We start from the raw sequence: 10,099 nt of genomic DNA on the forward strand, positions 1-10,099 counted from the left end.
ATCTTAAGACTATTCATTTACCCTTAGACTATGATAGAGCTTGATTTTGATTCTTCTTTCTACACTTCTGTATTTATCATTGCTAACCTGTTTTACATGTATATTTGAATTTTTCATATTGAGTTCCTTAGTTTACTAATAAACATTTTGAGTTAGCGTACCACCAGACTCCAAAGTATCATTCCATTTTCTGCTGGTTTGGTAACCCAGTCACGGGGTACGTAACAAATTGGGGGTTCGTCCGGGATTAGAATTTCAATTTGGGGTCCGCTGATTTCATTGGGGTAAATTCCCTTATCTGATCTGGTTGTGTGGAATACTAGAAAGGAAAACGGAAGAAAAGGAGATTGACGAGTTTCTAAGGGAACCAACCTTGGAGGCATTAGGGGATGCCAGAAAGTTGGAATTGTTGAATATTGCAAAATGGTTGAAGCTTGTGAAGGTGAAACCGGCAATGAGGAAGTTGGAAATACAGAGAGCTATAGTTGACCACTATGTATCTTAGGGAAGAGGATAGGGAGGTGTTTCCCGAGAGTAAACCCAGTGGGTTTGAGATTTAGCTTCTGATGGAGAGATTAAGGATGGAGGAGGAGGAAAGGAAAAGGGAGCATGAGTTCTGAGTATAAAAGTTGGAGGCTGAGGAAAGGGAGAGGGAAAAGCAGTATGAGATGGATAGGTTATGAGTGTTGCAGGAAGGGGGACACGTGGTGGACCCAAATGGGGGTTCAAGATTTGTCAAGAGGTTAAGTTGGTACCCTCATTCGAGAAAATGGATGTCGATAGGTACTTCTTCCATTTTGAAAAAAATTGCTATGAATCAGGACTGGCCAATGAGAAGTGGGCTGTTCTGTAAAAGAGTGTTCTTAAGGGGAAGGCTCAGCAAGCCTATTCAGCATTGTCTATGATTGGCTAAAGATTATGATGAAGTAAAAAGGGCCATACTGAGGAGTTACAAGTTGGTTCCAGAGGCATACCAGCAGAAGTTCCGGAATTTGAGAAGGTCATGGGACCGTATATATTTAGAGTTTGCCCACAAAATACACATGTATTTTGAGCATTGGTGCACCTCAAAAGGGGCCAGTGAGGATTTGGAAAAATTAAACTAGCTGATGCTGATTGAGCAGTTTAAAAGTTGCATCCCTGAGGGTATGGGGATGTATTTGGACGAGGAGGAGGTAGAGACTCTGTCTGTGACTGCCAAGTTAGCAGACAAGTATGCCTTAAACCATAAGATAAAATTTCCACCAAATCAAAGCTACCAGAGGGGTAGTAAGGATGGTAGAGAAAGCCCACCAGTGAAGTCAGAGAATAAGCTGGGGATTAGTGGAAAGGGTAAGGAGGAGGAAAAGCAGGCTGACAGGAAGTTTCCCAACTTTACGTGTTATAATTGTGGAAAGGCTGGTCACGTAGCAACTAAGTGCCTCGCTCCGAAGAAAGTGACAGGGAAAGGAAAAGTGCCAACCATTAAGCCAACTGAAATGTCACTAAAGAAGAAGGAGGAGGAGCAAAGCTGAGTTCAGGAGGGATGACATTTCTTCTGAATGGGTTGGTATCTGTGAAGGAAGGGCCAACCCCAGTGCCAGTGAAAATCTGGAGAGACACTGGGGCTTTTCAGTCCCTAATCCTAAGCAGTGTTTTGGACTTTAGTGTTGAGACTGATACCACTGACATAGTGATAGAATGGGTTGGAAAAGGGACTGAGGCAGTGCCATTGCATGAAATATTTTTGAAGTGTGAGTTGGTATCCAAACCAGTCATGATCGGGATGCAGTCTGCACTCCCAATACGTGATGTGGATGTCTTGCTCAGTAATGATCTTGCAGGTGGGGATGTGTACTCAGCAGTGAAGCTGACGAGCAAGCCTGTAAGTGCTGAGGACCTGCCCATAGGTTCCAAGGTTTATCCCTCCTGTGCAGTAACCCACAACATGTTGAAAAAGGCGGCTGCAACAGGCACAAATTTAACTGAGTCCAGCGTTGATTTAGCTGAAACGTTTTTACCAGCCTTGTACCAGGAGGTGTTAGAGGATGAGAAGAAAGGGGATAGTGGAGCTAAGGAAAGTAGGGGAGAGGAGGTGGATTTACCCTCAGCAAGGAAGGAACTTATAAAGGAGCAGAGACGTGATGAGGAACTTGTAGCTTTGAAGGAGACAGCTCTCTCGGAGGAGGGAATTAAAAAGGAACCAGTGGGATTCTATATTAATCAGAAAGTAGAGACCGGCTACAGTGCTGGCAGATGAGGACTGGGCAGTAGTACACCGGGTGGTAGTTCTGAAGGTTTATTGGAATGAAATATTGAACCTGGCCCACAAGATACCCCTAGGTGGACACTTTGTAGTGAGGAAAATTGTACATAGGGATAAGAGGGCTCAGAGAAGGTTTCTGGGAAAGGTGGGGTACTATCGGAAGTTTTGTAAAAACTTTGACGGATATTGCCCTCCCTCTTACAAAGCTTTTGCAAAAGAATGGAAAGTTTGTTGTGGAGCAATCCTTGCCAAGAAGACTTTGAGAGGCTGAAAACCATCTTATGTTACCACCCTGTGTTAAAAACACATGACTTTTTGAAAACTTTCTCCTTAGCAACCAATGCAAATGATGAGGCTGCAGGAGCAGTGTTATTGCAGAAAGCTGAGGATGAAATTGAGCACCCAGTGGTGTATTTCTCTAGGAAGATCAATCTGCACCAGAGAAATTAATCCACTGCAGTAAAAGAAACACTGTAACTTATTCTGGCATTGCAGCATTTTGAGGTTTACATTTGTCCAGCACAAAAGCCATTGATAGTTTATATTGATCACAACCCATTGGTATTTTTGACAAACATGAAGGATAAAAGTAGATGGTTATTAAGTTGGAGTCTGATGTTACAAGAATTTGATATTAAAATAAAACATGCAAAGAGGACGGACAATGTAATTGCTGATTGTTTATCCAGGTGTTAAATTTGAAATTTGAAATCTATGTTACTCTGTTGGTTAATGACTGCTTCTGTATTAGATTAGACTCTGTAATGTGCCTTACTATTGAATTTCCGTCCCCCCCAGTAAAAATTCTTTTAAGGGGAGGTGTTATGTGTGATGAGCAAATTATGGGGAGATGGGGTCCAGAGTTGAACCCCCCCCCCAGGAACTATGCTGCTAACAAGAGAGAGATCAAGAGGGGGGGAGGTGCCATGCTGCACATGCTGATAATGAGAGAGACACAAGGATATAAAATTATGGATTCTTCACTGATTGTTGACTTTACTTCCAAGGACTTTGCCACTTTGCCTGCTTCTGTGAATCCCTGCTGAGACAGAATAGTGGGTGTCAAGTGCCTACTGAGACTGGAGGGAGTGGCCAGTTTGATGGACATGTTCAGTTGATGGATGGCTGGTACCCTGGCAAGGGAGATAAAAGAGGAGTCTGCTGAGACACAGGCAGACACGCCACTGAACACTGAAGAAGTGTTGTGCACCCACAGGAAGGTGAGGGCTTGGAGGATAGATTTGAAAAAATTGGTCAGAAGATCACAGTGAGTGAAGGCAGGCCGGTGGGGGATTGTATGTGTGTCCAGCCTCGCCTTGGTGACAACTCCACCACTGAAGAATGGTCTGGCTGAGAACGGAGGGGTCACAGTCGATGACCGCAACAGTACAACAGAACAAGAAGACAAAGGAAGGTTTGCCTGCTGCAGCTGCTCATCTCTCTCTCTCTCTCTCTCTCTCTCTCTCTCTCTCCAAAAGTACAACAGCAACCACCTCGACCCCAAACTGAACTGAACTGAACTGAACTCTGTGTTATCTTAAGACTATTCATTTACCCCTAGAATACGATAGAGCTTGGTTTTCTACACTTTTTATTTCTACACTTTTGTATTTATCGTTGCTAACCTGTTTTAGATGTGTATTTGCATTTTTGATATTGGGTTCCTTAGTTTACTAATAGACACTTTTAATTAGTGTACCACCAGACTCCAACATATCATTCCATTTCTGCTGGTTTGGTAACCCAGTCATGGGGTTCTTGACAGTAGAAAGAGTCAGGAGGTCCTGAAGAGTGAGTACAGAGAGCTTGGTAGGAAGTTGAAAAACTGGACCTCAAGGATAGTAATCTCCGGATTGCAGCCTGTGACACGTGCCAGTGAGGGCAAGAGTAGGATGCTCTGGCAGATGAACACGTGGCAGAGAAACTTGTGTAGGGGGCAGGGTTTCAGATTTCGAGATCATTGGGACCTCTTCTGGGGCAGGTGGGACCTGTAAAAGAGAGATGGGTTACACCTGAACTACAAGGGGACCAATATAGTTGCAGGGAGGTTTGCTAGTGTTATTCAGGAGGGTTTATACTAGATTTGCAGGGGATGGGAACCAGAGTGCCAGAGTACATAGTGGAATGGGGGTAAAAATGAATAATGTTAGTAGTTCATGCAAAGTCACAAATAGTAAGGTTGTGTGTGGTGGTAATAATCTTCTGAAGTGAGTAAATTTCAAGGCGAGTATTGTGGGAAAGGCAGATGAGCTGAGGGCCTGGACTGACACATGAAATTATGACATCATAGCCATTACTGAAACTTGGCTACAGGAGAGGCAGGACTGGCAGCTCAATGTTCCAGGTTTCCGATGTTTCAGACGTGATAGAGGCAGAGGGATGAAGGGTGGGGGGGTGATTTGCTAGTCAGGGAAAATATTACAACAGTGCTTCGGCAGAACAGATTGGAGGGCTTGTCTACTGCGGCCATATGGGTGGAGCTGAGAAACAAGGAAAGGTATGACTACATTAATAGGGTTGAATTATAGACCACCCAATAGTCAGCGAGAATTGGAGAAGCAAATCTGCAGAAAGGTAACAGACAACCGCAGGAGACAGAAAGTTGTGATTGTAGGGGATATTAATTTTCCACACATTGATTGGGACTCCCATACCGTTGAAGGTCTAGATGGGTTAGAGTTTGTAAAATGTTTTCAGGACAGTTTTCTAAATCAATATATAGATGTACCAACTAGAGAGGATGCAATATTAAATCTCCTATTAGGAAATGAGTTAAGGCAGGTAGCGGAAATATGTGTCGGGGAACTCTTTGGTTCCAGTGATCATAACGCCATTAGTTTCAACTTGATCATGGATAAAGATTGATCTGGTCCTCGGGTTGAAGTTCTAAACTGGAAAAAGGCCAAATTTGAAGAAATGAGAAGGGATCTAAAAAACATAGATTGGGGCAGATTGTTCTCTGGCAAGGATGTGACTGGTAAGTGGGAGGCCTTCAAAGGAGAAATTTTGAGAGGTCCCAATGATCAAGAACCTTGGATCTTGAGGGATATTGGAACTCTGATAAAGAAGAGAGAAGGTTAAGGCAACAGGGAGGAAATAAGATGCTTGAGGAGTATGAAAAGAGTAAGAAAATACTTAAGAAAGAAATCAGGAGGGCGAAAAGAAGACATGAGGTTGCTTTGGCAATCAGGGTGAAGGATAATCCTAAGAGCTTCTACAGGTATGTTAAGAGCAAAAGGATAGTAACGGATAAATTCGGTCCTCTTGAAGATCAGAGTGGTCGGCTATGTATGCAGCCAAAAGAAATGGGAGAGATATTAAATGAGTTTTTTGCATCTGTATTTACTAAGGAAATTGGAATGGAGTCTATGGAAACAGGGCAAACAAGCAGGGAGGTCATGGAACTTATACAGATTAGGGAGGAGGAGGTGCTTGCTGTCTTGAGGCAAATCAGAGTAGATAAATCCCCAGGACCTGACAGGGTATTTCCTGGGACCTTGAAGGAGACTTGTGTTGAAATTGCAGGGCCCTGGCAGATATATCTAAAATGTCGATATCCACGGGTCGGGTGCCAGAGGATTGGAGGATAGCTCATGTAGTTCCGTTGTTTAAAAAAGGCTCAAAAAGTAAGCCGGGAAATTATAAGCTGGTACGTTTGACATCGGTAGTAGGTAAATTATTGGAAGGAATACTAAGAGATTGGATCTATAATTATTTGGATAGACAGGGACTTATTAGAAAAAGTCAGCATGGCTTTGTGCGTGGTAGGTCATGTATAATCAATCTATTAGAGTTTTTCAAGGAAGTTACGAGGAAAGTGGATGAAGGGAAGGCAGTGGATGTTGTATACATGGACTTCAGTAAGGCCTTTGACAAGCTCCCGTATGGGAGGTTAGTTAGGAAGACTCAGCCGCTAGGTATACATGGTGAGGTAGTAAATTGGATTAGACATTGGCTCAGTGGAAGAAGCCAGAGGGTGATAGTGGAGGATTGCTTCTCTGAGTGGAGGCCTGTGACTAGTGGTGTGCCACAGAGATCAGTGCTGGGTCCATTGTTATTTGTCATCTATATCAATGATCTAGATGATAATGTGGGAAATTGGATCAGCAAATTTGCTGATGACACAAAGATTGGAGGTGTAGTGGACAATGAGGAAGGTTTTCAAAGCTTGTAGAGGAATTTGGACCAGTTGGTGGAATGGGCTGAAAAATGGCAGATGGAGTTTAATGCGGACAAGTGTGAGGTATTGCACTTCGGAAGGTCAAACCAAGGTAGAACATACAAGGTAAATGGTAGAACAATCAAGGTAGGTCACTGAGGAGTGCAGCAGAACAGATGGATCTGGGAGTACAGATATATAATTCCCTAAAAGTGGTGTCACAAGTAGATAGGGTCATAAAAAGTGCTTTTGGTACATTGGCCTTTATAAATCAAAGTACTAAGCATAACAGTTGGAATGTAATGGTGAGGTTGTATAAGACATTGATGAGACTGAATTTAGAGTATTGTGTGCAGTTTTGGTCACCTAATTACAGGAAGGATATTAATAAGTTTGAAAGAGTGCAGAGAAGGTTTACAAGGATGTTGTCAGGACTTGAGAAACTGAGTTACAGAGAAAGGTTGAATAGGTTAGGACTTTATTCCCTGGAGCGTAGGAGAATAAGGGGTGATTTGATAGATGTGTATAAAATTATCATGCAAGCAGGCTTTTCTCACTGAGGCTAGGGGAGAAAAAAAGAGTTCATGGGTAAAGGGTGAAGAGGAAAATGTTTAAAAGGAACATTGGGCGGGGGGGCTTCTTCATGCAGAGAGTGGTGGGAGTGTGGAATGAGCTGCCAGATGAAGTGATGAATGTGGGCTCACTTTTGACATTTAAGAAAAACTTGGGCAGGTATATAGATGAGAGGAGTTTGGAGGGATATGGTCCAGGTTCAGGTCTGTGGGACTAAGCAGAGAAATGGTTCAGCACAGCCAAAAAGGGCCAAAAGCCCTGTTTCTGTTCTGTAATGTTCTATGGTTCTACTGATGTCAGACTTACTGACCTATAATTTTCTGTTATTTTTGTTTAGAGCCTTTTTGAAAGAGTGGAAAAATATTAACTAACCTCCAATACTCTGGTATCTCTCCTGTCACTGAGGATGATTTAAATACCTCTGCCAGTACCCTGCCAATTTCTGCATTTGCCTGCCAAAGGGTCTGAGGAATATGTTGTCAGACCCTAGCGTTTATCCATCCTGGTTTGTCTCAGCATAGCAAACACCCCTCCTCTGTAATCTGTACAGGGTCCTGACATTGATACCACTTTGCTTCACATCTAAAGACTGTGTCTGTCTCCTGGGTATATACAGACACAAAAAAGTATTTAAGATCTCCCCCATCTGCTTTCACTCCACCTATGGATTACCATTCTGGTCTTCCAATGGACCAAATTTGTCCTTTGCAATCCTTTTACTCTTACCAGATCCGTAGAATCCCTTAGGATTCTCCTTCACCTTGTCTGCAAGAGCAACCTCAAGCCTTCCTTTACCCCTCCAAATTTCCTCCTTGAGTGTTCTCTTGCATTTCTTATGCTCCAGAAAAGCCTCATTTGTTCCTACTTGCTTATACCTGCTATGCACCTCCATTTGCCACTTAACCAGGACCTCAAAACAGAGGTTTGTAGATTCCTGATTAGTTGGGCATGAAAGGGTACAGGGGGAAAGCAGGAGATTGGGGTTGAGGGCAAAATGGATCAGTCATGATAAAATGGTGCAACAGGCTTAATTGGCCAAATGGCCTAATTCTTATCCAATTGGTTATAGTCTTATGAGCATTTAAGGTTGAGACCCTGAGTCAGGAGAAGTTCCATATTTTAACATCTTTAATCCCTCCACCTTCATTTCTTTCCTTGAGTTAACATTGTGAAGTTTACATGCTGAAGTAATTTCCCAAGATTGCCAGCATTCTGAATTGTCCGCTCTTTGTCTAAATCAGCTTGATGAGATTTGTTGAATATTTCTATATAATTGATAAATCCTCAGCTTCCAATGCCCTACACATTGCAGTTCAGAAGGTAGTTGGTTTACAGGCTGGGGCTACTGAAGCAGGCTAAGGTATAGAGTGTGGTCTGAAGCTGGATCAGTTCCACCATTGAACCTGTGAACCAGTCGATTCCTTCTCTGTAGATATTTTAAAACTGACACAATTATGGTTGCTGGGTCCAAAGTGTTCACCAACTTCTGGCACTTACCCTCCCTCATTCACCTCGAGGAGATCCAGTGCTGCACTCTCTCTGGCAGCTCCAGTATATAATAATGGAAGGTTGTTGGACATAATTCACAAATTCCACTCTGCTCATGTCTTTTACACTCTGGTTGTCCAGCTGTTATTTAGAAAGTTAAAATCTCCCATGTACACAACCCTTTTATGTTTACATCTAAGTTGACACATCTGCTCATACAATTCCCACTGACTATTGATGGGGGCTATATTCCATCCTGTTCTGTTTCTAGCAGTCTCACTGGATGATCTCCCAAGCAAAGAGCATTCCTATGTTCTCTTTCCCAAAATGTCAACTCCCCCTCCTCCTCTCTTACCTGTACCTCAGTCACACCTGTAGCATCTGTACCTGGACCATTGGAGCTGCCTACCCTACCCTTCCCTCAGCCATGTTTTTGTTGTTGGTTGAGATATCCCAGTTCCCTGTGCCAGTCCACACCCTGAGTCCATCCCATGTCCATTAAGCCGATTGCACGGAAATAACCGCAGCTTCAAGCAGTAGCCTCTCACTCGCTTACTATTCTTCGGTTCATTCTGTTAGAACTGGGGGTGATGTCCAGCAGCTTCTTCAGAAATCAAGAATGAGGCACAAATCTTATGTTTACCACAGTTTCATTAGATGTTCCTCATGGTGCAGGTCAGACAGAGTCAGTCTCCATCAGTAGAGAAGGTACAGAGGATCAATAACTGTATCAACCTGTGACTGGTTGTAACTGTGAATATCTGTACCTGTGACTGGCTGTAACGTTGACCGGCTGTAACTGTGACCATCTGTAACAGTGATCAGCTGTAACTGTTGCTGGCGGTAACGATGACCGGCTGTAACTGTAACCAGTTGTAAATGTGAGGAGCTGTAATTGTGACGAGTTGTAACTGTGACGCAATGTAACTGTAACTGTAAATGTGACTGGCTGTAACTCTGACCAATGTTCCCTGTAAGGTGTGTGTGTGTGTGTGTGTGTGTGTTTGTGTGTGTGTGTGTGTGTGTGTGTGCGAGCACACACACGTCATTTGCTACTAGTGTGTAAATGAATTTGAACTGTGCACAGATGGTTGTCATCCTCTGCCTTGTTCGCATATTAAGTATATTTCACAATTGTGCACAATGACATTTCCAGTTTCTGAGGCTGACAGTATTGACAATGTGGAGTTTGCAATTATGCAGTCCTGCTATGTATGTTTAGTGTGAGTGCACAAAATTAAAAATTCAGTGAGCAAATGTTGTTGTCAATGGGCAAAAAATTGCACAGCTCAAGATTTTTGTGCACACTGGTCATCACTAATTAGAGCGAACATTGACTGTGACTGGCTGTCATAGTGACCATCTGTAAATGTGACCAGCTGTTTTAGTGTCCAGCTGTAAATGTGACCAGCTGTTTTAGTGTCCAGCTATAACTGTGACAGGCTAGCATAGTGACCAGCTACAACTGTGACAGGTGATTACAATGAATGGCTGTAAGTGTGACTGGCATAAAAGTTACCATCTGTAGCTGTGACCATCTATAACTGTGCCCAGCTATAACCATGACTGGCTGTAAACTGCGACCATCTTTATCTGTTACTGTTTGTAACAATCACTGGCTGTAACTGTCACCT

This window comes from Hypanus sabinus, chromosome 1, assembly GCF_030144855.1.
Source record: "Hypanus sabinus isolate sHypSab1 chromosome 1, sHypSab1.hap1, whole genome shotgun sequence".
Lineage (NCBI taxonomy): Eukaryota > Metazoa > Chordata > Chondrichthyes > Myliobatiformes > Dasyatidae > Hypanus > Hypanus sabinus.